Raw genomic sequence first — 18,706 nt, 5'->3', positions numbered from 1 at the left:
AGGGATGAATATGATTGGAGGTTGTAGAGTTGATAGAGTCAGCACTTACAGATTTGTTTTGTTTCTTTTTTCTAAAAAATGCTTAAGATATATCCTGATCACAGTTTCATATCCCCCATCTTCTCTGAGATCTTCCCCACCTTCACTTCCAGATTTATCGTTCTTTAACAGTCATCAACATAAACAAGTAAGTAAATGAATGGAAAATAACTAAAAATCCCAAGAAACACCCCCCCCCCACAGAACGGAATTGAATTCATTTTGTGTTGGCTGTATACTTCTTGGCATAGAGCCTACAATTAAATGTGCTTTCTATATCCAGTGAGATGAAATTGAAGAAAACAAATATTTTAATCCTTTGCAGGTGGATATCAATTGGAAATTACTTAATGGGTAATGATGGGAGTTCACATCCATTTTCCATGCTCATTTCTGGGAACCTGTTTGGTTTGAACTTGTTCAGGTCCTGTGCATTCTGTCACAGTCTGCATGAGTTCAAATGTGCACCAGTCCTGTTGTACATAGATGATTTCATTTCCTTAATATCCGTAACCTCTGACTCTCAAAATCTTTCAGCTTCATCTTCAGCAAATCTCACTGAGCCCCAAGGGAACGTTTTCATAAAGACTCCCCATTTCAGAATGAGTGTTTCATACCCCTTATTCTCTACACATCGTCCGAAGGAAAAAGAAACATCTTTGATGATATCTGAGGAAAAGACTAGTAGTCAATGCATATTGTAGAATGTAATTAGGAGTCATTTTGTTGTTATGTTCCTTTACAGAAAAATAGTGCTTGGTTTCCTCTAGGCCTTTCTAGTCTCAGGTCCTTGGCTAACTGTATAGTGTTGGGCATGAGTTCTATTCCATGCAGTAGGCCTTAAATCTAATTAAAAAGAGGTACTCTCCCACAACATTTGTAATACCTCTCACCAGCATATCATGCAGGCATGTCTTTGTTATTGGTTATTTGGTCTTTAATTTGGATTAATGGTCATCTTTTTCCTTTGATAGCTTGCAGAGTAGATCACCTTCAATTATCATCAACACTAGTTAGTAGAGGTGAATGCTGTACTGAGGCCCAAGCTTGATGACTCCATATTCAATGAAATATGTAAGTGCTATCTATAAAAATAAAGTCTTAGCATCAGTTGGTGGAGAATAACCAAGAGACTTGGCAATAGCCTAAGCTTCAGGGTTTTCCTGGGGTCCTATTGACCATTAACTTGGTTATAATTTAAATGTAACACTTGTCTGACACTAAGACAAATGATTTCTATTTGGATCATGGTTCCCCAATCATTATTGCCTTTTTAGATTTGTTTCCTATATGTTTATATTTTAAGAAGATCCTGTCTTGGTATGTTTTCATATGATTAATGGTAGAACTTTGCTCCCTTATCCTATACCTTCAATGGGCCAGGTGGCTCTTGTTCCTGTGAAGGCTTGATGTCCCAGGGTAGGGGAATGCTAAGGTGGTGAGGCAGGAGAGGGTGGGTGGGTAGGGGAGCACCCTCATAGTTGCAGGGGGAGGGGCATGACATAGGTGATTTTTAGAAGTGTCATCAGGGAAAGTGGATAACATTTGACTTTGAATTTGCATTTGAAATGCAAATAAATAAAATATCCCATAAAAATGAAAAAATATCAACTATAATCAAGTTTAACAGACTAAAGTTGATGAACACAATCCACCACACGAACGAATTGAAAGATAAAACCATATGACCAGTTGCTAGATGCAGAAATGACCTTTAAGAAAAATCTCACATTGCATCATGATAAAATGTATTGTGGGACTAGGGATAAATGTGACAAAATACAACACAATCAAGGAAGTTTAAACCAAACTTACAGAAGGTATCAAATTAAATGGAGAGAAATTTAAATTCTTTCCATTAAAATCAGGAACATGACAAAGATATCCCTTCTCTCCACACCTATTAAATATAGCACATACACAACGCACACATATACATACAACACACACACACACACACACACACACACACACACACAAAACACAAAAGGTCTTAGATTGAACCACTAACCATAAACCATACATAGGATGGACCTAGGCCTCCTAAACATATGTAAAAGATAGGCAGCTTAGTTTTCATATGAGACCTCTAGCAGCAAGAACAGGGTCTATCTATGACTGTTGTCTGGCTTTGGACTGCTTTCCTGCAAGTAGTCTTTATCTAGCCTCAACTGAAGATGTGTAATCTTACCACAACTTGCAGTGCCAAGTATGACTGATATCCACAGGAGGCCTCCCCTTTCCTGAGGAGAAAGGGAGAAGGGATAAACGGAGATGAGAAGAATGGGAATAGGGGTAGACAGGCGTGAGAAAGGAGGAGATTAATTAACAATAAAGTTGGTACACTTATACAATGGAATATTGTTCACATGTAGAAAAAAAGATTCATAGGTAAATGATTTGAATTAAAATATATGCTGATTATCTAACCTAGTTCCCCAAAGCAAATGTGTTATGTTTTCTCTTATATGTGGATGCTAGTATTTAGGCCTTTGCTAGTTATGCCACACTCTATGCAGCAACCTGCCCGTCTCTGTACCCATACTGTGCATTTTTTATCACTGTTACTATTCAGTACAGTTTGAGGTTGGTGAGGATGATTCTCCCAGAAATTCATTTATTGTTGACAATAGTTTTCACTATTCTGTTTTTTTTATTATTCCAAGTGAATTTGCATATTGATGTTTCTATTTCTATAAAGAATTGAGTAGGAATTTTGATGGAAATTGCATTGAATCTGTAGATTGCTTTTGGCCATTTTTACTATATTAATCCTGGCAGCCCATGAGCATGGGCGATCTTTCCATATTCTGCAGTCTTCTTCAATTTCTTTCTTCAGAGACTTGAGGTTCTTGTCATACAGATCTTTCACTTGTTTTTAGAATCACAACAACATATTTTATATTATTTGGGGCTAATTTGGTAATATTATTGATGTTTTCTTGGTGTCAGTTTACAAATTTTGATTGAAAATTGGTACACTTATATCTATAAGCTAAATTGGTCCTATAATTTGTTTCTTGGATTTTTCTATGGCTAGGTACCATTGTAATTATAGAGTTGTAAAAAAAAAATTAGGAATTGTTGCTTTAGTTTCTGTTTTGTGGAATAATTTGAGGATTATTGACATTAAATTTTATTTGAATGTCTCATTGAATTCTATGTTCTCTTTGTGTTTGGCCCTGAATTTTTTTTTGACTTACTTTCTGCTTTTTTTAACTAAGGGCTATGTCTTTATTTAACTGTGTTAGGTTATATATAGATCATTAGGTTTATCCAGATCTTCCATATTTTCCACTTAGGATAATAAACATTGAAGCTATGTTCTTTTTTGTTTGTTTGTTTTATATATAATAAATAAAAGTACACTCCAGCTGTCTTCAGACACACCAGAAGAGGGCATCAGATCTCATTATATGTGGCTTGAGTCACCATGTGGTTTCTGGGATTTGGACTCAGAACCTCTGGAAGAGCAATCAGTGCTTTTAACTGCAGAGATATCTCCACTCCCGGAAGTATGTTCTTACTTAAACTTCCTTGCTGTCTGTTGTGATGTCCACTTTTCATCTCTAGTTTGCTAATAGTTGATCAGTCTTTGTGAATTTTCTCAAACAAGTCTTCACTTCATTGAATCTTTGTATTTTTGTTGTTTGTTTGTTTGTTTAATTTACATTAGCCCTGATTTTGATTCTATGTTGTCATGGATTCTTGGCACAATATGTAGAATAGATAGATCACAATCTTGCCCTGAATGTGACGTACATCCTAGCACAAATGGAAGGAAAGTGAATTAAACTGAATATGATTAAACATTACTAGTCCTCGGTGCTATCTATATTATTAGAATACAGCAAGAAAAATTAATTGCCGTGTGATGTATAATATAGTTTGAATTTTCTGGGAATTAGATATAAGTTTACCACTTAGGCATTCATGGTATTACTTGAACCAGTGATGAAAACCGTTGGGCATGGCACTGACTTCCACATTTTTTGTGGGCTTGGATGATCAATGTGTTTGTCTAATTACCATTCATATGACTTCCTAATCTTGGTTTATGCCTCTAGGATCTATGCATCCTAAGGATGGGGTCACAGTAGCTTAAGCTTTTCGGGGTTGAATAAGGTTCACAAGTTTTTCTTTCAGTATGACCTGGGGATTGTGCTGTTGCAATAGCCGTAGATACTGTTAAGGACCTTTATCTTTATGCTTAAGTAGACCTTTGACACCTCATGGCCTAACCTTTGTTTAAATGACTTGACCTGCTAATTCCCCTTCTCAGGAATGTAAGTTAGAGTGTATAAATAAAGAAGAAAATACTAAACATAAAATGACCTCCCCATTCCTCGGGGCCTCCAATCTCTTTGAAGATTAGTTACATCTTCTCTGAGTCCAGACAGGGCAGTCCTCTGATGTATATGTGTTGGGGGCCTCATATCAGCTGGTGTATACTGCCTGGTTGGTGGTCCAGTGTCTAAGATATCTCAGGGGTCCAATTTAATTGAGATTGCTAGTCTTCCTATAGGGTCGCTCTCCTTAGCTTCATCCAGCTTTTCCCTAATCTAACCACAGGGGTCAGTAGCTTTTGTCCATTGTTTGGTTGCAAATACTGCATCTGACTCAGGTGTTTTTGGGTCTTTCAGAGGGCAGTCATGTTAGGTCACTTTTTGTAAACAGCCCGTACCCTCAGTAATAGCATCAGGCCGTGGGACATCACCATGAGCTGGATCCCACTTTGAGGCTATCGCTGGACCTCCTTTTCCTTAGGCTCTTCTCCATTTCCATCCCTGCAGTTCTTTGAGACAGGAACAATTCTAGGTCCGAGAATTTTTGACTGTGGGAAAGCAACCTCATTCCTCTAGTCTTTCTACTAGAGGTGCACTCTACAAGTTCCCTCTCCTCACTGTAAGGCATTTCATCTAAGGTCCCTCCCTTTGATTCCTGAAAGCCTCTCACCTCCCTAGTCTCTGGTACATTCTAGAGGGTCCCCCCACCTCGTACCTGTGTAAGGTTTCCTGTTCCATTCTTTCTGCCATCCCTTAGGGCTCCAGCCCTGTTGCCCCACCCAATACCTGTATCCTCATCCAGACAGAAGAAAAGGTATGGGATGTGGAACAATCTGGGTGTGTACCGGGAGGGTCATAAAGTCTGGACTGTAAAAAAAGATAAAAACAAAATGAGATATAAGAAGGGTAGATCACAGGAACCAGGAGAGAGATAGAAAGTAAATGACAATGTAGTTGTTCTTTCCCAGGAAATATAAATAAAAAATGTAGCATTTATGTAAAGATAGCTGTGAGGATTCATTAGATCTATTGGAGATTCTAGGAGTCAACTGATAGAGCAATTTTCCATCCAACACATTGTATACTCTGCAGTACTGAGGAGACAGGTTCTAGTCACTGTGTAGTATCAGTAACTGGAACCTCTCTCAATGCTTTAAGACTCACTAATCCAAAATCTCAAAAAATTAAGGTTTCAAATGTTAGTTTTGATAGTGAGGAAGGGTCAATAAGAAAGAAAATTAAAGACTTTTGTTTAAAAAAGAAAAAAAGCCCCTAGTCATTTTGTTATCTCTTTATCATAGCAGCAAATCTTTAAATGGCATGTTCATTAGCAAGTTAAAGAAATGTTATGGAGTCAATTGAACTCTTCCTTTAACTGTCTTTCTTTTAAGAGTGTTTGGGGAACACCATACCTTCACTCTATATACGCAGTCCTGATATGTGTGGTTGAGTAGGAAAACCTACTAGTTTTAGCAATTTGAGGAGAGGGGAATTATTTTGTTTCTCATTAAACAGCCTTTCAACTGTATCACCTAACCCCTACATGCACTTCCTAATCTTTAACATTAAATCTTCCTGATGTTTACCAAGCCTGAAGAGTTACATAATAGAAATAGGGTTGTTCTTTGATCAACATCATCATTGCACTAATTTACCATCTGGGATTTATTGTGTGTGTGTGTGTGTGTGTGTGTGTGTGTGTGTGTGTTTTACTGGTTATAGATGCTTTCACTGTTCTAGTTCAAGTGAGTAAAAAGTAGATCAATATAAAATGTCATGGTTTTATATTTTACATGGTTTCCTTTGACATTTTTCATTCTAAAAATATGTGTTCATATCATTGTCAATGAATTTTCTTAAACGTTCTTGGTAGATTTCTGGATACTTTGTCACCGACTAATTGAACTTGAGTGTTATCTGCTATTTGAAAGATGATGAGCATCAGCTGATCAAAGGCTGTTCTGACTAAAGTGTTTATATACCACATTTTTGTATTGAATTGTTTAAAAGATATTTATTATTTTATTTTTTTATTCCTTTTCCAAGGTACTATGAAACAAGAAGCCAAAAGCATAATGAGCCAGTATCTGAAATAAACTGTTGAGTCCTTTGGCCATGTTGCTGGAACATTTCAAAAAGCACTTCATGCCTTAATGTTAATAATTTTTGTGGTAAGCTTAATTAATCTTCCTATTGTATTGTAATGTATAACAATAATGGCAAACTTTATATTTTTCTTCTCTATATGTCACATAAAAATGTAATTTTTTCAGAAACTTAACAGTGTGTATTGAAATTGTCTCACATACAAACCCAAGTATGACCTTTCTTGATATTTTATTATAGTGCAAAGCCTTAATTTTCTTAGTAAAGCCTCAAACTTTTTGTGTTTTATTTATATTTATGTTTTCTATTGTCACTTTTCAATATATAGTCTGCCCATCACATATACAGATTATTGTTTATAAATAAATTGGAGAGCTGGATAGACGTGTCTGGGTAAAAGTTCTTGCTTTGCAAGGATTAGGACCTGAGTTTGAATCCCTATCATTCACTATAAATAAGTTGAAATCACAAGCAAATTGTAAAATATTATCACATCTCCCCCGCAGTTCCTTAGTTGCCTATAGCTCTTTATGTTAGGGATAAAGCCTCAAGAACATTTTCCCCTCTAGTTTGACATGTCCCTTGGTGTCATCCTTGTTCACATTTGGACAGACATTTTGGGGGTAGGATTGATTAAATTTGTCTTTTCCATTTAATAAAGATTTATCTTTTATCCTTTTTGTCTCACATGGTAATCATATTCTTAGATATTAACATTGAAAGATTGCAGGCAGTACTAGGGAACATTTAAAAAAAACAAGCAGCTTCTGCCTATTATGAATAATAGACAGAACATAGTGGAACACATGTCTTCGTGGTATATGGTAGAACATGGAGTGACCTTAGCCACAATTTCTTAACAGTGGGGAGAGGGCCCACCTCCCGTAGATAGACAGGGCCTCAAGTGGAGGGGACAGGGTTACCAACCTACAGTCAAAATTTCTGACACAGAATTATTCCTGTCTAAAAGAACAAAACTGGGACAAAACTGGAGAGAGACTGAAGGAAAGAAGGTCCAATGACAGGCCCAACTAGGATCCATTCCATGGAAGGGCACCATGGCCTGACACTTACTGATGATGTCCTCTGAGAGACCCTACAAGCAGCTGACTCAGACATACAGATACTTCCACCCAACCACTGGACTGAAGTCAGGAGCCCTATGGTTAAATTAGGGGAAGGATTGAAGACCTGAGAGTGATCCCATGGGAAAACCAACAGTTAACTAGACCAGACCTAAGGAAACTGCCAGAGAATGTGAGCCACAGGAAGCATACAAAGGCTGGCTAGTTCACGGATTCCCGCCCCCCGAACATACATAGCAGAGGTCTGCCTGGTCTTGTTTCAGTGGGAGAAGAGCTGCTTAATCCTTGAGAGACTTGAGGCCCCAGGGAAGGGGGAGGCTTGATGGTGGGGGAGTAGCCTCTTGGAGGCAAGGGAGAGGAGGAATGGGATATGAGGAACTCTGGTGGGGGACTGAGATCAGGGCAATGACTGGAATGTAAGTTTTTAAAAAGTGCTTCCCTGTGAATGTAAGGAACTGCTTAAATGACAGTCCAGAGAGATACCAAGGACTATAAAGTATCCTAGCACCTCAAGGTGCTGTGATCTACAACTGAAGATGAGTCAGATATCTCCATTCAAGAGAGAATGCATACAATTAAATTTTTCATCCTAGCGTCATCTTAGCTGTAATTCCCTTTTTGCTTTGACTGCTAGGAAGCTCAGGAAAATTTGCTCAGTGTCCTTTCAGAACAGAAAGGTGTCCATGCCACATAGTCACTCTTAATTCCTGTTTAACTGGTGTAAAGTTTTGGCTCCTGTTTAACTGGAGAGAATTGTGAAGCATTTGCTGAAACTGGTTGGGCAGCAATTTGGAAATATAGATAAAATATGTCATTAAGTGTAGGAACATTGGCATGAAGCAAATTTGGATTCAAGTCTTGAGAGACCTTGACAATCATACCACCACCCACACTGTGGGTGTCCTCATTCATAAAGTGGGAGGTGGGAAAGATCAAGGAAGATGCTGAATGAATATACAGGTCAGAGTTATTGTCTGTAGGTAGGGGTCAGTGTTCATTCTCACAAGCAAAGGGTCTTGAGGGAAGAAGGGCAAACTTGAGAGACTGTACTGCATTGTTTGTAGCATTCCCATGAGAAGTAGACATGGGAGGATTACTTCCTAGACTGCTAGAGGCGCTGCAAGAGAAGACAGGTCCACTTCATTCATGAAGAACCTCTAGTATGATTGTATGTGAGGGAATATAAACTACAGCACAAATATGAGAGGTGGTAGGACAACCTTGTGGAGTAAGCTTTCTCCTGTCTTCCATGGATTCTGTGAATCAAACTCAAGTTTGTATGCTTGTGTAGTGGCCAGTGCCTAAAAGTGCCTTCTCACCAGCCACTGCCAGGCAACTAAATCCTTTATACATCATTGCCTGCCATGCGCTCAGGATCTGCTGATAAACGCAGGAGTGAGTAACTATATTGCACCAGGCTATACAGTATATTTTGTTAAATGTCATGCTGTGAGGGTACCCCCAGGTCATCACTGAAACCTTTGACTGGGTTTAGCTACAAAGGTCACCCTTCCCCCTCCTCTCTCCCCTACCTCCCTCACTCCCCTCCCTCCCCACAGTGACCCACAAATGGATTGTCTCCCATTCTCGAATTGCCATAATCGGGGGCACAGAAACAGTGGATCACAGCTGGTATTCAGTGACCCCCACCTTGTCTGGCAGAACCCTGACATCTCTGCCCTTGCCCTGACTTCAGTGCCTTCCTGCGCAATGAGCTTATTTTGCTCATTCCCACTAACACCAAAGACTCAGCTCTGGCCTCAGAAATATTTGGGACATTTTATTTAAATGTCTTGTTTTCCCTTTTAACCAAAAAAAACAATTTTTGTTTCTATTCCAAACAGTAGAGCCACTTCCAAGAAGGGTTGCCCAGTGTCTTTAAAACTGTGATTGGGAGAGTGAAGGAGAGAGATGGGGGGAGGGGAGTAGAGAGAGTGGGTGTGTCTGTGGTGTGTGTCTTGCCCTGCAGACCTGGTCTTCCCTCCAGAGAAGGTTGGGCTTAAGGACTGGCTGTGACTATGGGGCTAAGTGTTCCAGAGGAAAGGAATCCGGGAGAGGTCAGATCTGGAATCCATGGAGGTTGCAGGGGATGGAGAATATATATTTAGTAGAAAAATAAGGTGTTTTGGGAATCTGCAATCTGTCCTGACTGCCCAAGAGAAGAAACCAGTCCTGCTGGCCAAAGGGCAGTGAGTACAGAATAAAGGCAGAGCCAAGAAGCTGGGCCATGAAGGATTCTGTACTCAACTGGTGCAGGTAGCAAACTCCTTTTCTTGCTTGAGGTTGCCTGGGCCATTCCATTGAGTTTGGGATGCTAGGTGGAAGGCTACAAAGGAAGAGGAGCTGGCTATCCATTGTGGGCTCATAGGATCTGGACCCTCAAAATGGTGCACTGGGGAAGCAGAGCCAATGGAAGCCACAGGTCCCCTGGGGAGGGGCTGCCTGCAGAGCCTACCCAGGCACAGTAGTCAAGCAAAGCTGGCCCCAATGGAGGAGGCATACACCATCATGTGAGGAATATTTTTCTGCTTAGGGACTCTGAGGCAGATGTGCAATAGGGCCCTTGGCTTCTTGTCCATGTCACTCATCATGGGAGCTAGATCAAAGATGGAGTTTTGGCCTACAGTCAAGGCACCTGCCTTTCTGATGGCCTGGTCCACCACCACTGCAGTACCTGCTTGGCTTTGCCCTCATGGTGCCCATGGTCCATTCTGCCTTCTTCCATTAGAAAAAAGCCTTTGGGATCTTTTGTCAGGATCTGGAGCGTAACTTTATACCAATCAGAGAATGAAGGTTCAGTCAGGTTGTTTCAACTTTACTGCATGTCCCTGGGCTCAAGACACCTATGAGGTAGTCCACTCTGGAGGGTTCAAGGGGCAGCAGTTCAGTGTAGTTCCAGACATAGTGGTAATATTTATGTCTGGGTTTGAAGTTCTTCCAAATGCTGTTGAGGACCAGACCTTCCAGCCTTCTGCCCCTGGTCTTCTCATCTAGTTCATATTCCACATCAGTTCTTCGGGTACATTTAATTCCAACTGCCATCCATGATCAACTTGGAGAGGGCCACAAAGGGGAACTTGTCCATCTCCAGCCATGTCTCCTCCCCCTTTCTCCTCCCTGTATTGTGGTGTAGCTGGCCCATCAGGATGAGGGCAGCCATCAGTGTGTAGATGCCCATGCTGTCTCCCAGGAACATGACATTCTTGGCCATATTGGTGTTGAGCTTTTGTAGTTTCAGGGCAATTTTCAAGGTCTCTTGGGGTTGTTGTCGCCAGTAATTGAGGTCTTTTTCTGTCATAAAAGTGGTGGTAAGGCAGATGGGCATTGCTCGAAATGGTGAGATCATGGCATACCCCAAGATTCGTACCTTGCTAGAACCCAGATTGGTGGGAAGAGGTGAGCTGGCTGTTTCATCTGTTAATTGAAGTTCCTATCCTGCAGGCACTCCTGAGGAGGGTCTGTCCCAGTGGTAGCCCTAGGGAGCACAGTGTTGGGAGCATACTCTGGTGGCTACCTCTCATGGAAGCCAAGCCTGCACCTGCCATCATTCTCTTTTTCTTAATCTCATAAGAAAGTTACTTGCTACTGATATTAATCTCAAACTGGAGCTATTTGCTATTAACATTAAAGTCAGATCATTTACCTCGAAACATTTTATCTATTAGCATTGACTCCAGTAAGGGTGTTCCTATCTATCTCTCTTCTTCTACTCCTTAGCGCTAGTGTTGTTTTCAAATAATTTTTCTCCTTATGTTTGGTTTGATCAATGCAAAAACAGTTTATGGCCACATTTTTCACGTTGATTATGCCAAAAATCTCTAATGAAAAATATATTCATTTAAAGATTGCAAGAATAGTTATGTGTGATTTTTCAGCTCACTTAAATGGAAGTTTCTACTATTAGACCAGCACGTTTTTCTTCTATTCCTAACGTTTAGCATCTGATAGTCATTACTTTTATCTGAGCTACTATGAGTTCAAACTTACAATATTGCATTTTATAGGTGAGATCATGAAATACTTGGCTTTCTGTGCTTTGCTTGTTTCACTTAGCATAAGATACTTTATTTAGGTCAAAACATTTTATAAATGCTATGGTATCTTTTATAAATGCCATGGTATCCTTTTAAGTATGTGGGCTTATTTGCAGTGTTTTTCTTTGTTATACCTCGGTTGACAAATACTTGGGATATTTCCATAGAGGGTACTGTGGATAATGTTATGAATATGAACATGCATATAAGTCATTAAACTAAAATGATTTCATATATATACTCAGAGGTGGGATTGTTAGTTTTTATGATGTTCTAGCCCATTCTTTTGCTGTAATAAAATACTCCAAACAAAAAGTAATTTAAGAGAGGAAAGGATTTGTTTGCTTTGTGCTTTCAAATCATAACCCATTACTTAGGTATGTCAGGACAGGAAATTAAGCAGAAAGTCAAAGCTGAAACTATGGCAGAATGCTACTTATTGGATTACTCCCTCACAAGCTTATGTGTAGCCTAGGACCATTTACCCAGAGAATGGGACTGCCTAAAGTGGACTAAACCCTCTTAAATCAATTAACAATTAAAACAATCACCCACAGACATGTTCACAAGCTAATATGATCTAGGAAATTTGTCATTCAAGGTTTTCCTCAGATGAACCCAGCCTGTGTCAAGTTTACAATTAAAGCTAAATAGGACATACGGTGAATTACATATAAATACATCAATTTAAACTGATAACTGCAATGTATAAAGATTGCCTTTCCTCAACACTCCTTGTCCTTTGTTTATAGTTACATGATGTCTAATTTCATCATCTTTTGATGTATGTATTGTTCATTCATACATCTTCTTTGAAAAATTATACATGTAGAACCTTTGCCCACAGTTTAAGTGTTGTTCTTTGTTATTGTGTTATGTGCATTCCTTATGCATTTTATGTATTAACTTCTTATTAGATATATGGTTTGCAAATGTTATCTCATGCCATACATTGTCTCTTCAGTTCATTGATTTTCTTGATAGTACAAGGGCTTGTATGTTTGATGTAATACTACTTATTTTTACTATTATTCCCTGAGTGCTATTTCAGAAAAAAAATACTTATCAAAAAATTACCCCACATTTCTATCTTGCCTTTTTGAAGGGTTCATGTTGTAATGTTTAAGTCTCTAATCTATGTTGAGATTTTTCTCTGTGAAGTATAAAGTACATTTTTAATTTATAGATAGATAGACATGTATATATTGTGTGTGCATTTATTTTTATTTAAGAATATTTTTATTTTCCTAAAATGTTTACATGGATCCATTTTCAATAAATTGAATTATACATATGTACTATACCTCTGATCTCTCTCTTTTCTTCTATTGGTCCTGGCATCCTTTTCATGTCATTTCCACATTGATGTTAGTAATATAGTTTGAAATTAATAACAGTATGTTGAAGATCCATAGGAAATCAAGCAGGACAAAATATGAGCTAATGGGGTTGGGGATTTAGCTCAGTGGTAGAGCACTTGCCTAGGAAGCGCAAGGCCCTGGGTTCGGTCCCCAGCTCCAAAAAAAAGAACCAAAAAAAAAAAATATATGAGCTAAAGGAGGAGGTAGTCATGAAGTTTCACCTCTACCTGAGTTATCTTTGACAACTGGGGAATGTTCTGAAAGGAAGCATTTTACCCCAGAGATGCATCCTCTGAAACACTACCCATGTTCCAGTAGAGGTTCGTATTACACCCACAGTTATATTGGTAACATTAAATGAGCTCTATGAGTTTTTTAAAATAGCGTATGAGAGAAAGCCTTTTTCCTTTCCTCTGATGGCAACCATCAGGTGAGCCAAGATGGGTACATACAAATATATCCAGGAGCTATGGAGGAAGAAGTCCGATGTGAGGGTTTGCTGCTGGCAATATAGCCAGCTCTCTGTGCTGCACAGGGCTCCCCCAACCTGATAAAATGCAAAGGCTGGGATACAAGACTAAGCAAGGTTATGTCCTTTATAGAATTTCTGTCTGCCGTGGTGGTAGCAAACACCAGGTTCCTAAGGGTGTAATTTACGGCAAGCCTGTCCACCATGGTGTTAACCAGCTGAAACTTGCCCGAAGACTTCAATCTGTTGCTGAGGAGAGAGCTGGGCATCATTGTGGGGCTTTGAGAGTCCTGAGTTCCTACTGCATTGGTGAAGTTTCCACATATAAAATTTTTTAGGTTATCCTCATTGATCCATTTCATAAAGTTATCAGAAAAAATTACGGATACCCAGCGGATCACCAAACCAGTCCAAAAGCACAGAGAGATGTGTGGGCTGACATCTGCTGGCCGCAGGAGCCTTGGAAAGGGCCACAAGTTTCACCACACTATTGGTGGATCTAACCGTGCAACCTGGAGAAGGCACAGTACTCTCCAGTTCCACCATTACTGATAATACATGTAATATTTGTAAAATTCATATCCAATAAATAATTTAGGACAGTCAAAAATAGCACATGAAGTTTAGGGGAAAACAGTGGAAGTGCTATGGGAAGATTTGGAAGGAGGAAATGGGGGTTAGATTTGGTGAAAACACATTGTTTACATTTATGTTAGTCTCAAAATTAATATGAAAACTTTGATATCTCAATATTCATATTTTTCAAGATATCTTTGATAATTTATGATCTCTTCAATTTGTGCATTTACTGTTGAATATTTATGTTTTGGTATTACAAAGGACCACAGGTCTGTAACATTTTTTTTAATGTAGTGTCCCTGTCTAGCTTTACTATCAGAGTAAAGATGGCTTCTTGAAATGAGTTTAGTAGTGTAGTATCTTTTCAGTCTTTGAAGATTAAAAAAGATTTGTAGTAAAAATATTTGGTACAATTTATCCATTGAAACTCTCTTTTCTTTGGAGTTTTCTTTCTCTAAAATTTCTGCTTTAGTTTCTTTGTTATTAGTCTGTTAATTTTTTATAATGTAGTCATGGTAGGTTACATCTTTCCAGGAATTTATCTATTTTCCTTGGGTATCCAAAAATTTGAGAACTTTTCCTAATAGATTCTTCTGATCATTTGTATTTCTGAGCTATCAGTTGTTTCCTCATTCATTTGTAGTTTCACTTCTTTCAGATCTCTCTTTTCTAAGCTCATTTTATCATTTTTGTTCATCTTTTTAAAAAACTCGAATGTTCTTTTTACATTTTTATTTCAATGCATTTCCAATGTCTACTCTCTTCTAGTGTTTATGATTTCACTGCCCATTTTTTGGCTAGGTTTACAGTACTAAGCATGAATTCTTTCCCACTAGGTAGACGTTAAATATTATTAGACCTTTTTTGGTTTTTCCCTAAGATAAAACTGTCACTATTATTATTTTGACTTCAGCTTTACAACTGGATAGGACTATTAATTGCTTTTCTTCCTTGGCAGCTTGCTTAGACCGTTTATATAATATGAGGACTAGTTTTCACGGAGAAGGCTTTCACGTTAGTTCCAGCCCAGTATCTCTAAGTACTGTTTTTATAGGCTGTGGTGTCTTCAGACAATGATGTAAAATATGTAAAAGTCACAAATGAATTTTTTATTTTTTTATTTTCTGCTTGTCTATTTATTCTATATTTTATTTTATGATAATATAACTTGTTTAATGATTTTTCTTTCTGGCTAATGGGGACATTTCCAAGTTAGTAATAAACTTCTTATGTATATACTGCTAAATTAAACTTATTTGTCCTTTCATACTACCTTGATGAGTAATTTAAATTCAAAAAGTTACAAGACTTATTTGCTTGCAGGCTGCCATACTGTCACACTCCAACTACTAGAACTGCTGTGGAATCTAAGCCCTTAATCTTCTCAGAGTAGGATTTTTGCCAGTATCTTCCAAATTTTAGTCAGATATTACCTGTTTCTCCCAGGGGAAATTAAATTGATTCCTATAATGTAAAAGAATTTAGCCCAATGTTAACTGCTCACCCAGGCTTACCTTGATCTCAGTATTCAACTCTATCAGTGTCTTATGCTCTCCAACCCCCTCATTCCATTCTACATTTTTCTGAGGTTTTCACAGTTTAATATTGTTGATCATTTACTGTCTATCTGTCCTATACATTTAGTCACCCATATATGCTTGTATTTGAGGGAGCTTGAAAACTGTGTCTTTAGATATAAAATTTTCAGAAACAACAAAAGTTGTATTAGTCTTGGTTTTCTAGAGTCACAGAATTTATGATGGCTTACAGTCTGCAGTCCAACTATGGACAGATGTAAATGGGAAGAAACTAATAGTTACTCTGTCCCACAAGTCTAGTTGTTTCAGCTGGTCTTCTGTAAGTTTCAACAGATGTGCTGGTAAGTAAGTGCAGTCAAAAAGAGTGAAGTTTCCTTCTTCCAATGTCCTTATGTAAGCCTCCAACAGAAGGTGTGGCCCATATTAAAAGTGTGTACCACGGGGTTGGGGATTTAGCTCAGCGGTAGAGCGCTTGCCTAGCGAGCGCAAGGCCCTGGGTTCGGTCCCCAGCTCCGAAAAAAAAGAAAAAAGAAAAAAGAAAAAAAAAGTGTGTACCACCACACCTGGATCTGGGACTTGCTCTGGCTCAGACTGGCCTTAAACTCAGAGAGATCTGCTTGTCTCAGTCTCCTGGGATTAAAGGAATGTACTACCTTGCCTGGGCCTAACCTTTTCTTGGCCACTGTGTCAAGATCTCCATACCAAGATCCAGGTCAGAAATTTGTGTCTTCCAGCCTCAAGATCTGGTTCATAAGTGAGCCCTCCAATTCTGGATTGTAGTTCATTCCAGATATAGTTGAGTTGACAACCAGGAATAGCCATTACAGTTGTCTAAGTTGTTTCTTTTTCTTCTCCTACTCCCAACCAAATAAAACTTTGTGTTGCTGAGTGAGTTCTGCACCCCACCAATTATCTTAAAGCAAGTGTTACTTATATTTTTGAAGAATAGGGAACTCAAGAATAAAATTTGCAATGAATATATTTGGGTGGAATCAAGAAGAATGTAAATACTGAAATTTTACTTGTGTTTTTAATCACATTTTCATTTGCAAGTGTTTGATTTTCTCACATTTTGCTTAATATAATACTAGTGTGAATCTTACAAAATAGACTAAATACCAACTTTGGTATCAGATATGCATGATTTTTATATATTCCATATATATGATTTCCATACATATACAACCATTTCTATAAAGATAATTTCACATTTCTGACAGTGAATTGAGACTTGAGTAAATGTTTCTATCTTTGTTATTACCACCACTGCTTCATAGAAAATATGACTGTAAAAGAAGATTGGAATTTTTGTAAAGTCACAAAGTGAGTGGCTGATGCTAAGAATTTTAAGATGTTATTTCTCCATTCTGATTTTACAAACCAACTTTAGTCATCAGGGAAATGCAAATCAAAAGGACACTGAGATTCCACCTCACACCACTCAGAATGGCTAAGGTCAAAAACTCAGGTGACAACCAATGCTGGTGAAAATGTGGAGAAAGAAGAACACTCCTCCATTGTTGCTGGGATTGCAAACTGGTACAACCTCTCTGGAAATCAGTCTGGAGGTTCTCCAGAAAATTGGACATTGAACTACCTGAGGACTCAGCTATACCTCTCTTGGGCATACACCTAAAAGATGCCCCAACGTATAACAAAGACACATGCTCCACTATGTTCATAGCAGCCTTATTTATAATAGTCAGAAGCTGGAAAGAACCCAGATGCCCTTCAACAGAGGAATGGATACAGAAAATGTGGCACATCTACACAATGGAATATTACTCACCTATCAAAAACAATGACTTTATGGAATTCATAGGCAAATGGATGGAACTAGAAAATATCATCCTGAGTGAGATAACCCAATCACAGAAAAGCACACATGGTATGCACTCACTGATAAGCGAATATTAGCCCCAAAGCTCGAATTACCCAAGACACAATCCACAGACCACGTGAAGCTCAAGAAGAAGGACAACCAAAATGAGGATGCTCCAGTCCTTAAAGGGGAGAACTAAAATATTCACAGGAGAAGATATGGAGTCAAAGTTTGGAGCAGAGACTGAGGGAATGGCCACTTAAAGCCTGCCTCACCTCAGGATCTAGTCCATATACATACAGCCACCAAAACCCATAAAATATTGCTGATGCCAAGAAGTTCATGCTGACAGGAGCCTGGTATAGCTGTCTCCTGAGAGACTTTGCCACAGCATGACAAATACAGAGACGAATACTAGCAGCAAAGCATTGAATTGAGAATAGGGAATTAGAGAAAGGATTGAAGGAGCTGAAGGGGCTTGCAACCCCATAAGAACAATACCAATCAACCAGAGCTCCCAGGGACTAAATCACCATCCAAAGAGTACACATGGACAGACCCATGGCTCCAGCTGCATATGTAGCAGAGGATGTCCTTGTTGATACCAATGGGAGGAGAAGTCCTTGGCCTTGCCAAGGGTGGACACCCTAGTGTATGAGCATGTCAAGAAGGGGAAGTGGGAAGGGGTGGGTGGTTGGGGAGGGGGAACAACCTGAGAGAAGGAGGTGGTGAGATAGGGGGTTATGGATGGGGATCCAGGAAAGGAGATTTGACATGTAAATAAATAAAATAGCCAATAAAAAAACTCATTAATTTTTTTCCACTCCAGGTTTTATTTCCCTTCAGGTCCACGGTTCACCCTCTGACTGTTCCACATCCCATCCCTCCTCCCTGCATATGCACCCCCCAAGTCTTGATGAGGATGTCCCCACATGTCCCCGCCCAGCCTGCCCCACCAGACTTCTAAACTTCCTGGGGCCTCCAGTCTCTTTAGGGTTAGGTGCATCTTCTCTGACTAAACCCAGACTAGGCAGTCCTCTGCTGTATATGTATTGGAGGCCTCATATGAGCTGGTGTGTGCTGCCTTACAGGATAATTGAGACTGCTGGTTTTCCTACAGGGTAACCCTCCTCTTCGTCTTCCTCCAGTTTTTCCCTAATTCAACAGAGGGATCAGCAGCTTCTGTTCATTGGTTGGGTGTAAATATCTGCATCTGACTCTTTCAGCTGCTTGTTGGATCTTTTGGAGAGCAGTCATGGTAGGTCCCTTTTTGTGAATGGCCCATAGCCTCAGTAATAGTGTCAGGCCTTGGGGCCACCCCTTGAACTGGATCCCACGTTGGGCCTGTCACTGGACCTTCTTTTCCTCAGGTATCTGTTGGTTGCTG

The 18,706-nt window shown here is 39.1% G+C and overlaps 2 pseudogenes; one reads left to right on the top strand and one right to left on the bottom strand.

Moving 5' to 3' along the window:
- Positions 1-9,206: 9,206 nt before the first annotated feature.
- On the bottom strand, positions 9,207-10,541 carry LOC134484223 (alkaline phosphatase, tissue-nonspecific isozyme-like; annotated as a pseudogene).
- Positions 10,542-12,753: 2,212 nt separating this feature from the next.
- Positions 12,754-17,986, top strand: LOC134484010 (large ribosomal subunit protein eL15-like; annotated as a pseudogene).
- Positions 17,987-18,706: the final 720 nt, after the last annotated feature.

Source organism: Rattus norvegicus, chromosome X (genome assembly GCF_036323735.1).
Source record: "Rattus norvegicus strain BN/NHsdMcwi chromosome X, GRCr8, whole genome shotgun sequence".
In the NCBI taxonomy this organism is placed as follows: domain Eukaryota; kingdom Metazoa; phylum Chordata; class Mammalia; order Rodentia; family Muridae; genus Rattus; species Rattus norvegicus.
The sequence above is the reverse complement of the archived record's forward strand: the minus strand, read 5'-3'. Positions and strand labels throughout refer to the sequence as shown.